Raw genomic sequence first — 21,126 nt, forward strand, 5'->3', positions numbered from 1 at the left:
CAAAAGGATGACTCAAACAGAACTGTTTTGATATATTTGTGGAGGAGCCATTTTATGAAACCAATTAAGCTACCATGGAAGGGAGGTGAATTTATAGCAGTTTCTTGATAAGAGTGAAAATCTAATCCCCTTCTTTCATAATCAGCAGGATTAATAAGCAGCATTCTTCCATAAAAGAAAGGATAGAAGAAACAATGGAGCCAACAGGAATAGGAGGTTACTACTGCCTGTCAATGACTTTAAGCCTTTTAATACAGCAGTGGAGGAAGAGAAGTCCACGTTCCCCTTCCCAAAACACAGGGCACCCCCTGTGCAAACACCTAGTCTTCCCCGTCAGGATAGCTAAATGACACACTGATATTCTACCACTTACAGGGACAAGATATTTTCATCCTGATGGGAAAGTAGTTAACATCTTTCACGTGGACAATATTTGCTCCTCTAAACTAGGGCTTCTCAACCTCAGCACTACCGATATTTTGATATTGTGGGGTGGCTGGCCTGTTCACTGCAGAAGGCTTGGTAGCACTCCTAGCCTTTCCACCCCTTAGGTGCCAGTGGCATCCCTACTTGTGATGATTGAAAATGTCCCACCTTCTCACCCTTCACCCTATGAGAACCACTGTTCTAATCTCAAATTGAGGATGACAGCTTGTTTTTAAGAGGGGAATTTCTCCTATTTTTGGCATAATGCTTGGTACATAGTAAGATAATTAACAAATGTTTGCTTTCTTACCTCATCATCTGATATCTTAAATGGTTATTACTAAGCCTTGTGTTAGACAATGGCTTAGAAGGTAGCAGCAGTTTCAGTATTTTTTTAGAATTGATAAGAGTGGCTGGAAGTGAAAATTGAACTATCACCTTACCTTGATGGTGATTAATTATTAATATTTCTGTGCATTTAAAATATTTTAATATTGTAGCAACCTCTCTTAAGTGGTTGAAGGAAAGGGACTGGAGCTGGGGTGACCATAGAAGTAGTCTTACAGGACAGTGCTGGATAGTCTGACATTTGGAAAAAGGCTAATCCGTGAGGGCCAGATAAGCAAATATCTTCTTGACCTAGGGGGCCCATATCTAGAGAAATTAAAAGCAAGCTTTGGAAAGCATAGGGGAATCTTTTTAAATCAAAAGGGGTGTCAACTTGAATCAACCTTGGATTAAAGTCTATCTTGCACTTGCACAGAATGTTAATTAGCAAAGTGCTTTCACATAAGGTTATTTTATTTGACCCTCACAATAGCCCTGTGAATTAGATAGGAAAGTCTTATTAACTCCACTTGCCAGATAAGGGAACTGAGTGTGTTAGTCAGAAAGGCCACTAGTGGGTTCAAGGTCAAAAAGGTAATATCTGGCAAAGTTAGAACTGAAACCCATATATTAATTCAACATACATTAACTCATTTATCCCCATTTTATAAATGGAGAAACTGTGGTTCCTACAAGTTAAGTAGTCTGGGTTTTCTGATACCAGAAATCAAATCCCATACAAGATTGGATGGGGGTAATTCCTAAATAAGAACAGGAGACTCTACTATGGGTTAGGAGAGAGACTAGAAAGTATACCTGGGTGAAATGAACTAAACAAGTTACACTCTGGTATGGAATAGTAACAACTATGCAACTATAACTAGTGTTTTTTGAGACTGTTTGAAACTGTCACTTCCTCACTGCTCACTGTATTTGTCAATCCTGTTTCCTGGTAGCAACCAACAATAAAAACTTCAGTAAATGAAGTGGACTTTGCATGGCTGTTTAAAAAATGGAAAGGGAGAAAGGAAACCAAGATGAAAAGCAGGTATTAGACTAAGGCAAATTCCTGGTACCATCAGAAAGAAAAACATATACTGGAAGTGAGTCAAGACAGCTTATGGACAGAAGCCTTCATGTACTCCCTAAAAAGTAACAACCAAGAAAAAACTACAGGGCAGTATTCCTGATTGGCTGACCTCAAACGATCACTTAATACCCTACACCCTATTTTAAAAGACTCAAATAAGGCCTCAAACATTTTTACTGTCTCTGCCCATATTTGGCCTGTGTGCAACCCTTTCAGATTTCCAAAGTTCCTAAAATGAGAATATGCTTCTCAGAAAGCAAGACTAGAAATTCCCTTAGGTTTAACCACTAAAATCCCAAACAAAAGCAGCAAATTCAGTGGGCTTTGACAGCTATTTGGAACAAAAACATCGGATAAGAGTATATCCATGGAAAATTCTATCATTTTCTCAAGTCAGCACTCAACACTGGCAGTCAACTCACGCTTACGCTTTTTTTTTCATAGTGGCTAACACTTACTGGGTTCTGTCCCTATGCCAAGCACTGTTCTAAGCACTTTACATGTATTAACTGATTTAATCCCAGGAACAACCTTAATGAGGTAGGAACTATTTCAATTCTTACTTTATAGATCAGAAAACTAAAGTTATAACTCTAGCTCTCTGGAACTGCTGAAATACGGAATTTAAAAGTCCATGGCAGGGGGTGGTACAGAGAGAACTACAATGGTAAACAATAAGCAAGAATATCCTTTAACTATTCCTAATATAAAATTTTAAAGAGAGTTTACAGGCTACATGTTACATGCTATTGTCCTAGCACGGAAATAAAGTAATACTGACTAGCTATTTTAAATTTTCTCAGTAATTCAACTAATTGTTTAAAGCTGAATTTAAAAGTCCCTTGAATAAAATTTAAACATGGAAAAAATGAATAAAATGGTTTCTTTGCCAACCACTTTAAATGTATACTAACCTATGAAATTAAAAATGAAACACTGAGCCCATCATCATCTTTTTATATTCCAACGGTAAACCATATTAATCTAATGTAGGTTATGGGCCCTTCCAAAAAGAGAATGATGTAATAATTATTTTGGACAGTTAAATTTCTCCCAGGAAGAGAATAACCTGGGTTTTCTCTAGACCTTATTTTTACTGAAACACTGACCAAGTTACATGCATTTTAAAAAAGGCAACAACAGGGGTGCCTGAGTGGCTGAGTCAGTTGAGCAACAGACTCCTGATTTCAGCTCATGTCTTGTGGGATTGAGCCCCAATTCAAGCTCTGCACTCATTGGGGAGTCAGTTTGTCCCTTTTCCTCTGCTTCTCCCCCACCACCTGTGCACGTGTGCTCTCTTTCTCTCTCAAATAAATAATTAAAAAGGGCAACAACAGTCTCAAAATATCTCCCCCAAGACATTTATTATTTATACAGGAGAAAACAAACTTCGCAGTGTTTTAACCTGGCTGACACCACTTTAATCAACTGATCAAGGATAACATTATCTATAATAAGACATCTGATATCATGTATCCTCTGATTAGGCTGCACCAAAGGACACACTGCTTCCATGATATGTCACCAAAAAATGCATAATCATGTCCATCTAGTAACCAGAAAATGTCAGACCAATGCAAACTGACAGACATTCTACAAAATAACTATCAGTACTCATTCAAAGTGCCAAAGTCATAAAAGACAAAGGAGGACTGAGAAATTCCCAGACTGGCAGAGATTAGGAGATGCAGTAACTGCCTAGAGTATGGGATCATGAAACAGAAAAAGACATTAGTGGAAAACTGGTTAAATTTGAATATGATCTATAGTTTAGTTAATCATATTGTACAGACATTAATCTCCTGGTTTTGATTAATATAATTTGATTATATAGACTGTTCACATTAGAGGAAGCTGAATAAAGGGTATATGTAAACTAGTCGAATTACTTTTCTGATTTTTCTATAAGCTAAAATTACTCCAAAATCAAAAGTAAAAATGGAACAATAAAAACAGAAAATACACAAAATAGCCCCTTTAATTAATAAAAGGCATTAAATAATGAATTCAATAAGTTGACCTTTCAGCCTTCTCACAACCTAAAAGTACAATTATTTCCATGCTATGCTGGTCCTATCAAGTCACAGAACCTCCCAAGCCTCCCATCCTTTCTCTGATGTGAAACTGCCAATCCACACAGCCCCTTGGTCAAGAAGGTTGTTATACGAGTATGGCCACTCAACAGACTAAGTGATACCAGACCCAAAGTGATCCATTTCCCACAATGACTAGAATTTTGCAGAACTATGTTTCATGGATTTTCCTTTAAGAAAGAAAAAGAAGTTATGACACAGAAGGGCAACTTTACTATTAATCTACTGTAGGTGCTTTATTAGAAAACACTCTGTAAACGCAATAATATCATAGCTTCTGAATTAATGTATTTACATTTATTTTTCTTATCTATAAAGTCAGGGTTATAATAATGCCTACCTCATTAGGTTGTTCTGTGGATTAAGTCAGTTAATACATGTAAATTCAGTTAATATATGTACTTTTACAGGTAGAAATCTTTAACAGCGTTTGAATTTGAGTTCTGTCCACCTACACACATGAATGAATCCTCGTCTTAAATAGTTTATGAAAAGGAATAGAAACGGAGCTGGGAGGAAGAAGAGTTAGGAAAAAGCAGCATCCAAGTGTAATTCTGGTATACTTCATTAAAACAAAATCTTGAAAAGTTATAAAGTCAAGGACTTTCCTGAATTATTCACTAAATTACTTCATTACAATGGTGTTTTCTTCGGATTAGAGAAGACACTGTAAAAGTTCAAGCTGTGACTGCCTAGGGCCAACCCTGAGAATTCTGGCCCCTGATAGTCATGAGGGCTATATCCAGGGTCCTTCATGAATTCTTGATTCTATTAAACCTATTCTGCGGCAAGTGATTTGCTCTACCTATAAAATGGTAACCGTATTTTCCACACTTCATAGAATTTGTCACCAGGGCTGAATGAGAACAACAAAGTTGCTTTGAGATTTGGATGTTGGGCCATCTGCTTGGTAAATTATTCAAACTGTGAGGGTTAAACCAGGGATTTTCCAGGACCTAATGTGATATAAATTTTTCTTTAAAAAAGTACTTGCTAAATACCCACTATATTTAGTTAGGCATACAAGTAGGTCTTACTAATACTTAGTAATTCTGCTCCATCATTTTAGATTTATTTTCTCAGAGATTCATCTCTATTTCTTGGTATCTAAACAAATGTGTATAATCTATTATTGGTAGATAACTGACACCATGCAATTTCTAGTTTTCTACTACTTGTAACATGTAACAGGCTCTGAAATACAATCAAAGGCCTCAAAAATCATTGCAATTAGTGTCAAAAACGGGGAAAAACAGCAACCTAAGTCAAGTCAGAGTTAGTGTATGTATTCCCTGCTCTTAAAGGGAAGTTAACTTTAACTCTTTTATAGTTTCATAATTCCATTATAAATTCTATTAAAAAGGAAGGGAAACATGTAGTTGAAAATTCAAATTACAAATGAATCATCAATATTGTTTCTAAAGTAAGATCAGCTACCTATAGAAAGAGAACATTATTACAAGATGACAACTATTATTCATGTGACAAAAAGAAGTTTTATCTTTTGAGAATTTTAGTTTTCTCTTTAGTTCATGAAAAGTTCTCAAAGTAGCGACTGATCTTTGTTTGACCAAATCATGTTTTCCCCATAAATTTTTATAGCAGTAATTTAGAGACATTGTGTGTGGGAGGCTAAGAACATCTATTTTTTAGCAGAGTGAATATTTTAAATCACTCAGTGTGGTATTCCTACTTAACTTTTTTCATTAGGAAAATGATACATACATATATACAGCTGAGGTAGTTTTACAAATTTCCTCTCTCTACTCTGATTATTGTTATATTATCACATTACAAATACCCTAATTATGCAAAATTACTATGATCAATTTTTCCTCCTAATTTGCAACTTTTCCTATTACTTCCATTTTATATATGTACAAGAGACTGAATACTTCCCCTCACAAACAAATTAGAAAATCTGACAAAAAATGAACACACATTACTAGGCAGCATGTCAGTATTCTAGCAAAAAGATTCAATTTTTAACAAATTTCCTATAAAAGGAAAAATAAACCTCAATTATAACCCTTTCTTTTAATGAAAACACAATGCTTTAGAAAAGAATACTGGGAACTTATGATTGTTCATTTTAAAGCAGAAAGGAATCCCCTCTCATCAAAGATCAGATCTAAAATTATTAAATCTCTTCCCATCATATCAGAGGAAGAACAACAAAACATTCAGGATAGGAACATGTCTTAAAATCCTTATAAAGCAAGACTCAATATTTTTAAAAAATCTTAATAATTTTTTCCTACCTTGTGAAAATGCCTAAATAGTAAATTGTATTTATTTCAAAAGCCTAGATCTCTTGAGAGAATTCAAGAGGAGATTTATGGTCAAACAACAAGATTCTGAATAAACTCTCAATAGCTAACCAAAGTACAACGACAGCACCATCATTCTGGCTCCCAAACAGTTTTCTTTAGAGAGCAACAGAATTCACAAATTTAATAATTCAAAAGAAAACAATGGACATTAAGTTCTAAGGCATGTAAAAAAAAAAAAAAAGCTACGTACACTAGCTTGGATTGGAAAAATATTACACATGAAGAGTTTGCAGGTTTCTGTTGACCAACACTCAAGAGGCAATAAACACCTATAGATATTTTTCTTAGGACTGATGGAGGTGAAATTAACAGTGTAAAGCCTCCCTAAAAACACAAAAGCCTCAGAGCTAGAGATTTATTCAAACCTTTCTCTAAGATAGAAGGAAATATAATTCATACATAACATACTTCTAAGGCTAAAAGTGAAAAAATTAAACATAAGCGATCTGATTATGATTCAAATTGTTCCTCTTAGAACCTTACCTTTAACCTGAAGTACTGACAATGTGACACTTAAAATAAAGCTACAGAATACCTACCTCTTTATTCCATTGCTATCAGAATAAGCTAGATAAACAATCTTCTCACCAGTAGATAAAATCCAGACAGTATTAAAGCATCTCCCAATTACACTTGGAATCACACATGGAATAGCTGTCTGCTCAGTGTTCTTTCACTTAAGCACCTCATAATGTGTGTGGGTGGGCCTGTGTTACGCAAAATAGGTAAACACTATATAATTCTAAATTCTATTGGCTGAAGTAGGAACTCAGTTCTCCCTCATGTCCTCCCTAAGGAAGCCTATAGCCCAAAAGGGAAGAAACGGAAGTAAGAGGGAAGCACAGAACAGTTTTTAACACAGGCTTAATTTCAAGTTATGGAATAAGACAATATTCTATTTCTTAAAGGCTGACTGAATTAACTATATAAACGCTCTAAAAATGTCAGAGGTATAACTACAATACCGAACTACCTTTCCATGATAGTGTAATAATCTATTTTTAACAGATTTAATATAAAAATCTGTTAAGAAATATGCCATTAAAAAAAAAACCCAGAAGAATCAATGCAATTCACATATAAAGAAATAGTATCCATTTGGCATTATCTAATGAATCAGACTTTTTTGGTCTTGTTACAAAACACTACATTAACCCAGACATAAGAATAGCTGAACATTCAATCACATTTTCAATTGATCATGTTTTTTATTTCTAGTTTTGTATTTTAAATAAATTAGATTTATCTGGTGCTCATGAACATGGAGAATCAACAGCAATATCCAGCGGTGAGTTGGGATTGTTTAACACTCCTCAAATAGCTACTGAGGGCACCCTACTTACTGACTTCAGCTGCTCTTATAAACTTCATTTGACGAGTTAATTCCCTGCTACTCCAAATTCCCCCATTCCTTCTAAGAAATGTGTTTTCTTAAGGTGAAGGGTTGTGCATGGAACTCAGTTATTCCTCTACACAGTCAAAGGTGAACTTAATTACATTTAAGATTTCTTTTTTAAAGCATGCCAATTAAGTCACAAGAGTAAAGGCTAGTTCATGCCTGTTCAATGAGCTGCATATGCAAACCCATTCATACTCTCCACCCACTAACAGGGGCTGATATTCTCACAAAAGTGCTTTCAGTTGGCCTAAGTCTTAAATACCTTGTTACCTAACACCCTGGCATAAAATAAACCCCCCTCTATGTTATAGCTGCAAGTTTACTTCTCTTGCTTCCCAGCATTCCATATCTGCGTCATATCCCCTGAAGCTGTTCTTCAGTAAATCTGCATAATGCTTCCTTCGCCCCTTCTGCTGGCAGCAGGCCCACTTCAGTTACCATGAAGAAAATCTGCTCCAGTGGTCTGCTTTTGTCTAACTAGTGTAGATGCATGTCCAGTTCAGGAAATATATCTGTAAAAATGATCTATTCTATTCTATATTCTAAGATTTTGCTATTTGGTGATCCTGCCTTGTCATGTGATTCTGGGCTGATGAAACTGCTCAAGAAGCCAGACATGACAGGTCCAATACTCATACGAAATAGAATGCAGTTGTGACTATGCCTTAAACCTGAGTCTACAACAAAACCTGAGGACATGCCAGTCTTTAGACCAACATATCAACTCTCTTAATTTTGGGAGTGTGTTTCTTGCTCAACAACTAACTGAGATATAAGCAGCTCCTGAGCTACCTTAATGATTAACACTAGAGCATTAAGATCATAAAAGGTCCTTATGTATTTCAAGCTCTGTGTTTATACCAAATAGTCTCCTGAGGGAATATAGTTTTCTTAAAAGAACTCTAAGAAAACTTTAAAGACAAAACCTCCATATTTTCTAAGTGAGTATGGTGAGTTATTTTTATGAGACAAAGACCCATATTCATAAGGGACAGAAGGGCTAGAATTAAATCCCCAAGCTCTTCTTTCCCAGTCTGAATTCTACTTTTTTCTTTCTTTTCCTCTTTTTCAAGTTTTATTTATTTAAGTGATCTCTACACCAAATGTGAGGCTCGAACTCATGACTGCAAGGATCAAGGGTCAGATGATCTACCTACTAAACCAGCCAGATGCCCCTACTTTTTGCTTCTCACATGTGCTTTATTTATAAGAATGTATGATTAATAATACCATGTAGACCAGTCAAATACAAAAACAAAAACTTTAAGCACTTTTCTTGGTTGGTGGGAATCAAAGTTTCCAAATGTTGACAAATGGGCCTGAATTTCAGTGACCTTCCCCCTACTCCATATCTAGCTTGGTTTACAGGTGTCTTAAACTTCCTGGTCTCTATCTACAATGTCTGAACTTCAGGCAAGTATCTCAGTTGAGCTTCAGGACCAGTGATAAACTTATAGTACCCTGAAAACTTTTAAAAATCATTCTGGAAAAAGGCTAAAGAAAACAAAGTATACTTACCTCATAATTTCTAGGTCTTTTCAGATGTTTCTTTTCTTATGGTCCTGTTTCTTTCTTATAAGTTTAGGTTTTTATTTCACCTTTGGACACAACTAACTTCTGAGAGCGTGCTTCTTCTCTAATGGTCTCTGAAAACTTCCATGGAAGCAATTAAGGACTTACTCCTCATACTCCCTTTACCTCTAGCCACGCCTATAGCAGGTGTGTAAATTATTTCATCCTTTAGTTCTGCCTCACTGATGATGTGTAGGTCATGTTCTTCTAACACATAAGCAAATTCATACAGATGGCATTGGCTACTCTATAATGTCTTTAGTGAGTATCTACATGTTCCTGGTTTTTCACTTGCCAAGTCCATCTACCTCCAATCCTTCTGAGAAAAAGACATAATGGAGCCAAAGATTTTTCAACAAGGAGGGGGGAAAGAAAAAAGGAAAAAGGAAGAAGGAATAAGGAGAAGAAGGAGAGGAAGAAGAAAAGGAAGAAGAAGGAAAAGAAAGTCACTGGTACTACTGTACCATATAATCACATTCTAAAGCTGGAAAGAACCTTAAAAAATACCCTTCCTATTCAACTTGCACAATTTTTCTTTCAATTCCCTCATTTTATAGATGAGATAAATCTATACCCAAAGAGGGTAAGTTATTTGATGAAGTTATAGGACTAAGTTGTGGAGCTAGCTAACAGATCTTCTGATTTCTTCTCTTCCCCCACCCCCTGATCTTTTGACTTCTATTTCATTAGTTTTGGAGTTTCATTAGTTTTGGAGGCAAGACCATAAGCACTAAAGAACAGAACAGTAACCCAACATGTAACTCGTATCTTCTACTGTGCAAGTATTATCATATGAGACAGCCAAGTATTCACCTTTAGCTCTATTATTTGTTGTGCTGGTTGTTATAATAATTTATATCATAAAGAGAAAGCTGAAAATTAGATAAATAAAAGTTTGATGACAGGCATATCATGGAGATTTGTTTCTTTTTGCTCATCAGAGGGGCTATGCCTGCCTGAACTGTCTGTTCACTCTCCCACTTTGTGGGCTTTTGCTAACCTGGAAGTCTCCTTAAACAAATCAAAGAAACCTAGATATCAAAGGTACTGCCTCTAGGATGACCACAGTAAAAGATAAAAATAAGTATTGGCAAGGAGGTGGAAAAGGTGGAACCCTCAATCATTGCTGGTAGGAAAGTAAAACAGAGCAGTCATTTGGAAAACAGCCTGGCAGTTCCTTAAAAGAGTAAACATAAAGTTATCATACGACCAGAAATTCTACTCCTAGGTATATATCCAAGAGAAACGATAACATATGTTCACATACAGACTTATGGATAAATGTGCAAGGCACCATTATTCATATGGTCAGAGTGGAACAACCCAAATGTCCATCAACTGATGAATGAATAAACAAAATGTCATCTGTCCATACAACCGAATATTTGGTAATAAAGAGGAATAAAGACCTGTTAGAATAAAACACAAATGGTGACCAGACTTGAGAACTCCCTGAACAGTCATACAAAGTTTAATTTAGCTTATTAAGCAAGATAAGTGATGGTAACTTGACCTGGGTCACTTCTAAAAATCGTAAGCAAAACAGTTCTCCCAAATTGATAAGGGGTGAGCAGTAACCAGTTATCTTTAAGAAAATTCCAAAACTGCAAGTTGTCACCGTAAAGAATAAACATTCATGCCTTCACACTATATAAGGTGCTTTATAACAATATACGTCTGAGTCTTATTCCATGTTTTGGTTTGAGCGCTCCTGGTTTGCAAATTGTCTTTTTGATGTGTGTTCAATAAACTTTTACTAATTTCTACATAAGTGATTGATATTACTTTTGTTTTCTTTATGAACTTTTGACAGTACTGAGAGATGCTACAACATAGATGAACTTTGAAAACATCATGTTAAATGAAAGAAGCCACTCACAAAGGTCTACATTATTATATGATTCCATTTACATGAAATGTCCAGAATAGGCAAATCCAGAGACAGAATGAGGGCAGTAAGTGGGGTTTGAGGAGTGATGGCTAAAGGCTATGAGGTTTCTTCTCCAGCTGATGAAAATGTCCTAAAATTGATTGTGATAATGGTTGCACAACTCTGTGACTATGCTAAAATCCAGTGAAGAATACACTTTAACGTGGGTAAACTGTATGGTATATAAATTATATCTCAATAAAGCTGTTATAATAAATAACAAAGAAACAAAATAGTACCACATTAAAAAAAAAAAAAACAACCCTGCCATAAACTTGAGATTACTGAATACTGGAGTACATCTGGAATTCAAATACTGATCTTTTGAAGAATAAAAGATCAGAAGAACTTATGCAACTTTAGAATTTGCAAATTAAAAAATTCTACCTATTTTAACTCCTATTACTTGTTGAACCAGAGAAATGGAAAGAAGTAATCATTTGAACATTCTACAAGTTTTTACAAACAGCTTAAGACTTTCCCAAACCAAATGCTTTTGGTACCAGAAATCACAAAATACACAATTAGGCTTGAAATTTCTAACCTCATATTGTTTCAATCTGGCTTTAATTGCAGACATGAGTTTTCTTGGTTTATGTTTTGCTGACATCTTATATCACCTTCAATGAATGTAATGGAGCACAGTGTTTCCTTTGACATCAATCAGTTCATCAATTCTCTGACACCAAGGGGGTGTCCAACAATTCAATTCAATTAACGCTATCTACCTGGAGTTAACTCAGATCCCACAAGTTAAAGAGCTCAGTCCCAAAAGACCATTCCACTTCCAAAAACAGTTGCAAATCTCAGGCTATTTCTACTTCTGACTAACAGACTATAAATCGCGGGTTTCCATGTCCCACTCCACATGTTCCATAATTTACTAATATGACTCACACAATTCAGGAATACACTTCACTTACATTTACCACCTTCTTATAAAAGGAAATATTAGCTACAAATACTAGCTTACAGTCCTATTTGGTTAAGTAACTAAAAATAGTTTAAAAGCTATTATTTCTAGGTTACCAGATGATGATAACGCTACACAACAAGATTATAAAGAGCCATCCCTCTTCCAATATTCTAGATTGGCATTTTCCATTAAATGCTTATTTGTGATTTTTTTGTACTTACAACAGCAATTGTAGGCTTCCCTTACAGTTTAATTAACTTAGATGTTTGAACAGTTTTCATACTGAGGGCTGTGTTCGCCTTTTTTTTTTTTTTTTAAAGTAGGCTCCATGCCCAGTATGGAGCCCAATGCAGGGCTTGAACTCACAACCCTGAGATTAAGACCTAAGCAGAGATCAATAGCTGAACACTTAACTACTAAGCCACCCAAGCACCCCTCTCCTTACTTTTAATTTTGTGCATCTAGATAACTAATAATGCAATTACTAATCCAACAAATTATTAGTGAGCATTCACTATAATACCAGAAGCTACTGGAGTATTCGAATGCGTGCAAATGGTGTGATTCCCTATACCACCACTTATTTCCTTATTGTTAGGAAAAAGGGTACAAATCAATCAGCTCAACACAAATCAGTACAGGACAGATAACTACATTAAAGCAAAAGACCAGAGGTACTGTAAGACCTCAAAGAAAAGTATTACCACTTCAGTGGAAGAACATCCAGGGAAATCCTCATAGGAGGGGTATTTGAGTTGTGCCTTATGAAATAGATGATGGGCAGACTACCAAGACCAGAGAAATGGCAGGTCAGGTGGAAGAAACACATACATCAAGACAAAAAAAGGCAAGGAGTAAAAACTATAGTGAGTCTCAAGAAAGAACAAGTAAGCAGGTTCCGTCAAGTGAGGGATTGGTGAGACCAAAAAACAGTAAAAGTCTGGAAATCAAAGCAGTATGTCTCTATAAGCTCAGTCACTATAGCCAGCACTGAATAAATGTCTAATAACTGAATGAGATACAGCTAAAAGGCAAAGGAGTGCCCTATATAGTGGGCCTTAAGGATCAGGATAAGGTAAAGAGATTGAACTTTATTCTGGAATTAATCAAAATTCTTTAAACAAGGTTTCAGAGAGGCGAAAAAATGTATTATCTACTAGGTAACAGGTATTAAGAACTTTATATACATTAAACTCAAACTTTATAACTGTCTTATAACAGATACGGAAAACAGGCTAAATAATTTGCTCAAGGTCATTTTGAAACTGAGTGGCAAAAGTTATGATCTGAATTTAAGCCCCTGTCCTTTCCATCATTCTAACACAGAAAAGGTCAATCAATCAATCAAACCAGGGCCAGAAGTTATCTGCCAAAAATTCCTACAATAAAAATAATGTATTATGTCAAATTCATATTTTTAGTCTGGATTATTACCAAATTATGGAAAAATGGGTTTTTGCCAAATTTGGGTGGAATTTTGGAATAGTATGACCCAAAATGTAGGCTGTAGTAGCAGATATGAAACTCACTTTAGGGATTCTTGGGAAGTCATCTCAAAAAACGAGTTCTCTTTCAGAATAAACCAGTATGAGAAGACAATCTGAATATGGAGAGGGAAATATATGCCATATGCATTAAGCCAAAATGGATGAAGTAAGCTATGGGAAGCCCCAAAGGCACAGGCAGCATGGCCTTTTTTTTCTAGTTACTGATTCTCCTCACATGTCTTAACAATTTTTTACTATTTAGAAAAATCTGTATTGATGAATATAGGGGGCTGGCATGGGATCCCTCAGCATTTGTGTACTACTGTGTATTGTTCAACATCTCCCAGAGGGGGGGCTCTTTTCCTAAGGAAGGTTACCAGAGAGGGATGGGTTTATATATCTCTATTTTTCCTCAGGGTGAATGGATTAAGAACAGGTCAGTAATGTGGCTCCTCAAGTGAGGTGAGTTGCATAGATGCTTCTGCAATGCAAATACGTAATAGGAATAAAAAACTGTATATGGAGCTAGAAGATGCTTATGAAACTATGTGAAACCAGCCAGGTCAAAACTGATCAAAAGAAATCTCTGATGTTGGGACGCCTGGGTGGCTCAGTTGGTTGGACGACTGCCTTCGGCTCAGGTCATGATCCCGGAGTCCCGGGATCGAGTCCCGCATAGGGCTCCCAGTTCCACGGGGAGTCTGCTTCTCTCTCTGACCTTCTCCTCGCTCATGTTCTCTCTCACTGTCTCTCTCTCAAATAAATAAATAAAATCTTTAAAAAAAAAAAAAAGAAAGAAATCTCTGATGTTGGACATGGTCTTTATCCTTTAAGGTACTGAGAACCAGGACAAATTTGACCAAGTCTGAGTTTACTGAGAAGCTGGGTGGGGTAAGTTGGAAGAAAACCGAAGAAATCACCAATTATGACTTTTCGTATTATACACCAAAATAAAACACTTCATTTTTAAAAATTTAGTGCAAACAAAAATTTTGATTCCCCTTTATAGCCTCACAATAGAGAAAATTTTTTACCTCATATTTTTTCAATGATGGACAGACTACCAAGACCAGAAAAAACATTTCCTCAAAACATATTAATTTGCAAAAGCCCAGGTTGTTATTAACCCTTTTGCTGATGCTTATTAAACAAAAACAATACAACAAGGTAGAATTAAAGCATTAAACCCATCAAATTCCATGCCATTAAGAGTTGATTTGAGGGGCACCTGGGTGGGTCAGTTGGTTAAGCCTCTGTCTTTGGCTTAGGTCATGATTTCAGGGTCTTGGGTGGGGCTCCAAGTCGGGCTTCCTGCTCAACCTGGAGCCTGCTGCTTCTTTCCTTTTTTTTTTTTTTTAAATTAACATAAATTGTATTATTAGCCCCAGGGGTAATAAAGCCCCAGTTCTGTGAATCACCAGGTTTATACTCTTCACAGCACTGACCATAGCACATACCTTCCCCAATATCCATAACCCAACTACCCTCTCCCTACCCACCTCCCCCCGCAACCCTGGTTTTGTGAGATTATGAGTCTCTTGTGGTTATCCTCCCTGCCGGTGTTCTCTGTCACCCTCCCTCTCTGTCTCAAATAAATAAATAAAATCTTAAAATTAAAAAAAAATTGATTTGAAAACTTTTCAAAGGCACGATTCTATATACACTTGTTGGGAGACTATGCTTTAGTAGATTACGATACCATAGCAATGTTTCCGAAACAATGTTAAATGAGTTGATTGACTCTGGTGAATATGGCTTGAATTGGTAGTGGATGTCTTCCGGAACTCTGTTGTACTAAAAATGTATTCATTTAATGCTGTTTTAACTGTTTTTCTCCAAGTCTATCTCCAATGAGAGCTTGACTGAAACAACTGCAACTTTGCTAACCACAGTTCTATTCCTTGTTGTCAAAGGATTACTATACCTGAAATTGGAACTTACCTGGAAAATCTAGGTTTTTGCCTCAGTTAACATTTGAAAATCAGAATTTAGCTTCCCTCTAATTACATTCATTAGGACTGACTGCTAGATAAGGAGTAGATCCTTTTTTCAGAAAGCTTCTCTCCTTGGTTGACTGACTTTTTTCCATCAATCACCTCAGATAAAAACAGATTCTTCCCATTCATATCATTTAGAAACTATATTCTCTACTGTAGATACCTGAAAAGATGATATGCTGTTAAATCTATTTCTCTTTTAAGTACTTTCAGCTCAAAACTAAGATTGGGGAGATGAAAATATCAACCAGTTTTTTTCACACTCAAAACTGAGAGCCTATTTGCACCAAAATTGAGATACAAAAGTGGGTGTGTGGGGAGGGGAGAAGTATAGTTTTAAAGCCCAGAAAGATAACACTATCCTATTCCGGAATTTCTAAAATTGAGGTTAGTTCAGTACACATTTACCACATTTACATGGTGCCTACAATGGGTCAGCTACTGTGCAAGGAGTCGCAGATACAAAGATTAAATGAGAAATATTCTTCTCCAAAAGGAACTATTAAAATTAGGAAAAACACCCTTTTTGTGCCACTAGAATTTTTCTGAGATATCCTTTTTAAATCATGTGATAGTTTTATAAGCAAATGAAGTTATACATGGTATACTTCTACGCTTTGTTTTTTTTTAAAGAGGATTTGAAATTTTTTTTTAAAGACTTTATTTATTTGACAGAGAGACATCACAAGTAGACAGAGAGGCAGGCAGAGAGAGAGAGGGGGAAGCATGTTCCCTGCTGAACAGAAAGCCCGATGTGGGGGCTCAATCCCAGGACCCTGGGGATCATGACCTGAGCTGAAGGCAGAAGCTTTAACCCACTGAGCCACCCAGGTGTCCCTACTTCAATGCTTTTAGATGACTGAAAGAGAGAAAGACTGGATTCACTTCTTGTTTTTTAATATTTAATTTTTTAAAGATTTTATTTATTTATTTGATAGAGGGCACAAGCAGGGGGAGCATCAGGCAGAAGGAGAAGCAGACCTCCCCACAGAGCAGGGAGCCCAACATGGATCTCGATCCCAGGATGCTGGGATCATGACTTGAGTCAACGGGAGACACTTAACTGACTGAGCCCCCCAGGAGCCCAGGGATGTACTTTTTAAAAGCACCGTAGGGGGGCGCCTGGGTGGCTCAGTGGGTTAAGCCTCTGCATTTGGTTCAGGTCATGTTCTCAGGCTCCTGGGATCAAGCCCCGCATCATGCTCTCTGCTCAGCAGTAAGCCTGCTTCCCCCACTCTCTCTGCCTGCCTCTCTGCCTCCTTGTGATCGCTATCAAATAAATAAATAAGATCTTAAAAAAAAAAAAATAAAAGCACTGTAGGGCCACTGGGGTGGTTCAGTCTGTTGGACATCCGACTCTTGATTTTGGCTCAGGTCATGATTTCAGGGTTGTGAGATTGAGCCCGGGGTCTGCTCTGCACTGAGCATGGAACCTGCTTGGGATTCTCTCTCTCCCTTTGCCCCTCTATCTCCCACTCCCCACCTCTGGCTCTGTGCACTCTCTCTCTCACATAAATGAAAAGAATGAATGAATGAATAAAAGTACTGTATGCATTTCAATTGCCATCAACATTTCTTTCTTCTCTTCCTCTCACTAGGGAAAATATTTTTTTACAGGATCTCAAAAATCTCCTAAAATTTTACATTTTTAAACAGTTAAAGACTGAGCTAAAACTAATGTGACATCTATAATGAATTTTTTAAAAATTTAAATTTGCTTCTACTGTCATCTTTAATTATTTGTCCTAATAATGATTCCTGCTTTTACTAGAGTTTTATTGTAGAGAATATGACAATATGTTTAAATTTCTACACACATCTTTAAAATTCATATAGCTTACAATTATCAGCAAAAATCTCCTCTATTAATATTTTCACATATTAAGAGCTATCAAAAGATTGGGTTTTATATAAGTTAACAATTAATTTTTCATAATAGAATAAAACACATTTTAATTAATATATTATTCTTTCTCTTTGAAGTCCCTGACACAGACATAAAATTGCTGATATTTGGATCAGTAAGTTTGGTGGATTTTTTTTTATCTTAACCTTTCACTATAAAGTGTTTGGTCTTTTACTGTGTTTATTGAGACAAATATCTTCAAGGACAAATGGCAAAGCTTCTACTATTCATTCCAGCTAAATCAATTAGGTTATTCACACATTTACTGAACACTTGCCAAAAGCCCCCCCCCCCCACTTGGTATCAATAAAAAGCATTCTTATAATAAAGGTTTTTTTGTTTTGGAAAAAAGCCAGCATTCTTAAATTTACTGTGTTACTTTGCAACTCCTGCTTCACTTGCCTTCTACATTGTGTAGGAGGAGGAAAGAAACCAAGACATTCAGAACAGAATGTGAAGTCAAGGGAAATTTTTAGACAGCAATAATTTGTGAAAATGACTTAAATTTACTGTCAGAACAATCTTTTGTTTAGAAACATATATGTGGGAACTTTAACATACCCCTGACATTCAATGAAAAAATACGAGACTCAGAATACCATAAATTCAAATCTTATCTGTTTAAACTAATTTGGGCTCTTTTTTATATGTAACTCAATAAACTACAATTAAAATAATATTTGAATAGGTTTTGTCTAATTACTCCTCTTAGTACTTCAAAAGAAGACTTAACTTCTTAAAAACTATGAAATTTATTATTCTCTTCTTTGTATTATGAAAATGTTCTTCAATAAACATTTAGAGTATTTATAAATTTTCCAGACCACTCATTTAAAGTCACACTGTATTTTGGAAAGCTCATTTTAAATGAATGATCTTACATTTGGAAAACACATTAATACATATATAAAAACCAAGCACATTAATATGTTGTTGATTCTAGAAGATGTATAGAGTACAGACTACAATTGCTAATATTGCTGATCCATATACAATCACGGGAATTTCTTTAGCAATGTTAGAAGATTAATCTAGAACCTTCTAAGGAAATGTGTGTAGAATTTTTTTTTATTTGAATCATTGATTACCTCTTGAGAAACAATGTAATTTTTGTTAGAAATGATTTTCAACTTCTATTTATACTACAAAGAGTTATTGTGGTGGCTGAAATAGAAAGCTTCCCATATGATGTGTCCCAATAAGATCCATTACTTTTGGTTAAGTTTTAAACCATGTGTCTTTAGGATCCACCATAATTCAAATTCTTCCAACTTCCCTCCAGATTTAAAAATGATATATCACATGTTTCTGACAAAAAAAATGAAACTGATTATGGGGCACCTGGGTGGCTCAGTGGGTTAAGCCTTTGCCTTTGGCTCAGGTCATGATCTCAGGGTCCTGGGATGGAGCCCCACACTGGGCTCTCTGCTCGGCAAGGAGCCTGCTTCCTCCTCTCTCTCTCTGCCTGGCCCTCTGCCTACATAAATCTTAAAAAAAATCTAAATAAAACCTAAATAAAATCTTTAAAAAATGAAACTGATTATAATTAAATGCTCAGTAAACAATGGTTATTTTAATGTTGTCACTATTTACCTGTAAAAAATTCTGATAATGTTTCAAGACCCATTTGATATGCCTTTTCCAGAGAGGAAGTCTTTCTTTATTTCCTAAATACTTATCCTTATATCCAGCTTTGCATTACAGTAGATATGGGTCTTGTGCCACCCACTATTAAAGATGAAAACTCTTTTAAGGGAAAAATTGCCTTGCTCATTTTGCAGAACTTTGTTAATAAAAGAAAAGAAAATGCTAAATGTATGTTTAAGTTAGAGCTTATGAAGTCTTCATTTTGTTATCATTTTTTAAAGATTTTATTTATTTGAGAGAGACAGAAAATGCACAAGCAGGGGGAGGGGCAGGGGAAGGGGAGAAGCAGGCTTCCAGCTGAGCAGGGAGCCCCATGACCCAAGCCAAAGGCAGGTGCTTAACCAACTGAGCCAATCAGGCACCCCTGAAGTCTTCATTTTAATTTGGTGAGTAAAGCATTAATATTTCTGTGGTGTCAAGAAATTTGAGGGCATCTGGTTGACTCAGTTGGTTAAGCATCCGCCTCTTGATTCCGTCTCAGGTCATGATCTCAGGGTTCTGGGCTCAGTCCCTGAGTCAGGCTCTGTGCTCAGTGTGGCGTCTACCTGGGATTCTCTCTGCCCCATTCTCTCTAAAATAAACAAAATTAAAAAAAAAAAAAAAAAAGAAAGAAAGAAAGAAAGAAATTTAAAAGAAAAAACCTAAAATTTTCTAAATACTATAGGATGGTAAAGCTTTTTGGGGATATTTGTACTCATTCACATATATATGAATGTAACATAAAGAATGAAAGGAGTGGGACCCTTGTGTGACTTAGTCAATTAAGCCTCTGCCTTCAGGTCATGATCCCAAGGTCCTGGGATCCAGTCCCACAATAGGCTCCCTGCTCAGAGGGAAGCCTGTTTCTCCCTTTGCCTGCTGCTCCCCCTGCTTGTATGTGCACTCTCTCTCTCTCCCTGACAAAATAAATAAATAAAAGCTTAAAAAAAAATAGGAGGAGCTATCTAAATAATTATATTAGAGACCAAAATGCAAATACAATTTTCCACTTCATTTCATATTTTTGGTGACAAAAAGAATAGAAGTACAACAGGTACTTTATTTGCCTTTTCAGTAATAACTGAGTTTCCATTTTCAGACTAAAATCAGTTACAGTAATGAATACATGAAGCCTTTGTTAGTGTCCCTCATCATACTGCTCCTCCTCTAATAGAACCTTAGATTTCATGGTTGCTTATGAACTTTTTGGTCTAAAGCCCAGTCTGCTTAAGGCATTAAAGAAGTATTAACCTAGAAAAACATGTGAATCCCTAAAGACACTGTTGCATATCACAAGAACTAGTTATCAGCAAATGTGATTCCATAACTAATACAAAAATTAGTAGTATGGAATTTGTTAAAGTAGCCCCAATTTTAAAATTTTGATATTCTCAAAGCTCTTCAAAGTTGAAAAGTCCTAGCAATTCCCATTTATATATTGCTTTAAAACAGTAATTTGGAAGGGAAGTCATACAAATTCCAAATTAGCACTGAATACTAAATTTAAAAAAAAAAAACAATCAATCAATCAAACTGGTCTTTCTTTAATTGAGTCCCAACTCTTAAAATGAAAATATACAACAAGAGTTAAGGACATCTATTTTCTGTTGCCCAGCATACATCACCCTTCCTGCAATATAATGGTATCCTCATTTCCTTTTTGGAAATTACAGTCTATATATATCTGGTGGAGCTGACTACGTATGCCTTCAAACTTGATGGGTAGGCATATGGCTCATTCCCAGACAATCCAAGCTTCACATTCCTGTGGCCACAGAGCAGGGCAGTCTGAGCCAATAAGATGCAGTGAGGCTTTTGCTGGGCCTTCTAGGAAAAAGATGGTCACATCTTTCTGGATACAAATCACCCTGCAGGGTTTTAGGGGCTGAAGGGGTTAAAGTTATCTTCTACTCAGGTAGGGCTAGAGAATAAAGCCAACAGAGAGGAAGTAGTACCAGGCAGGAAAAACACAGAAATTGAGTCTTAACATTATTAAAGTCTTGGGTGGAGCCATTCCTGAAGCC

General features: G+C 36.1%; 1 protein-coding gene across 2 annotated transcripts in view; it reads right to left on the reverse strand.

The window, feature by feature from the left end:
- PELI1 (pellino E3 ubiquitin protein ligase 1) overlaps window positions 1–21,126 on the reverse strand; it is a 56,592-nt gene that overhangs the window by 20,113 nt on the left and 15,353 nt on the right. Inside the window, exon 1 of one of the 2 annotated variants that reach the window (XM_032352266.1) lies at window positions 6,809–7,272. The exons of the other annotated variant lie outside the window; for it this stretch is intronic. The gene's annotated coding sequence lies outside the window, so the exon portion shown is untranslated. Of the gene's footprint in view, window positions 1–6,808; window positions 7,273–21,126 lie in introns of those variants that run through there. 2 annotated transcript variants of the gene reach the window in all.

Source organism: Mustela erminea, chromosome 7 (genome assembly GCF_009829155.1).
Source record: "Mustela erminea isolate mMusErm1 chromosome 7, mMusErm1.Pri, whole genome shotgun sequence".
Lineage (NCBI taxonomy): Eukaryota > Metazoa > Chordata > Mammalia > Carnivora > Mustelidae > Mustela > Mustela erminea.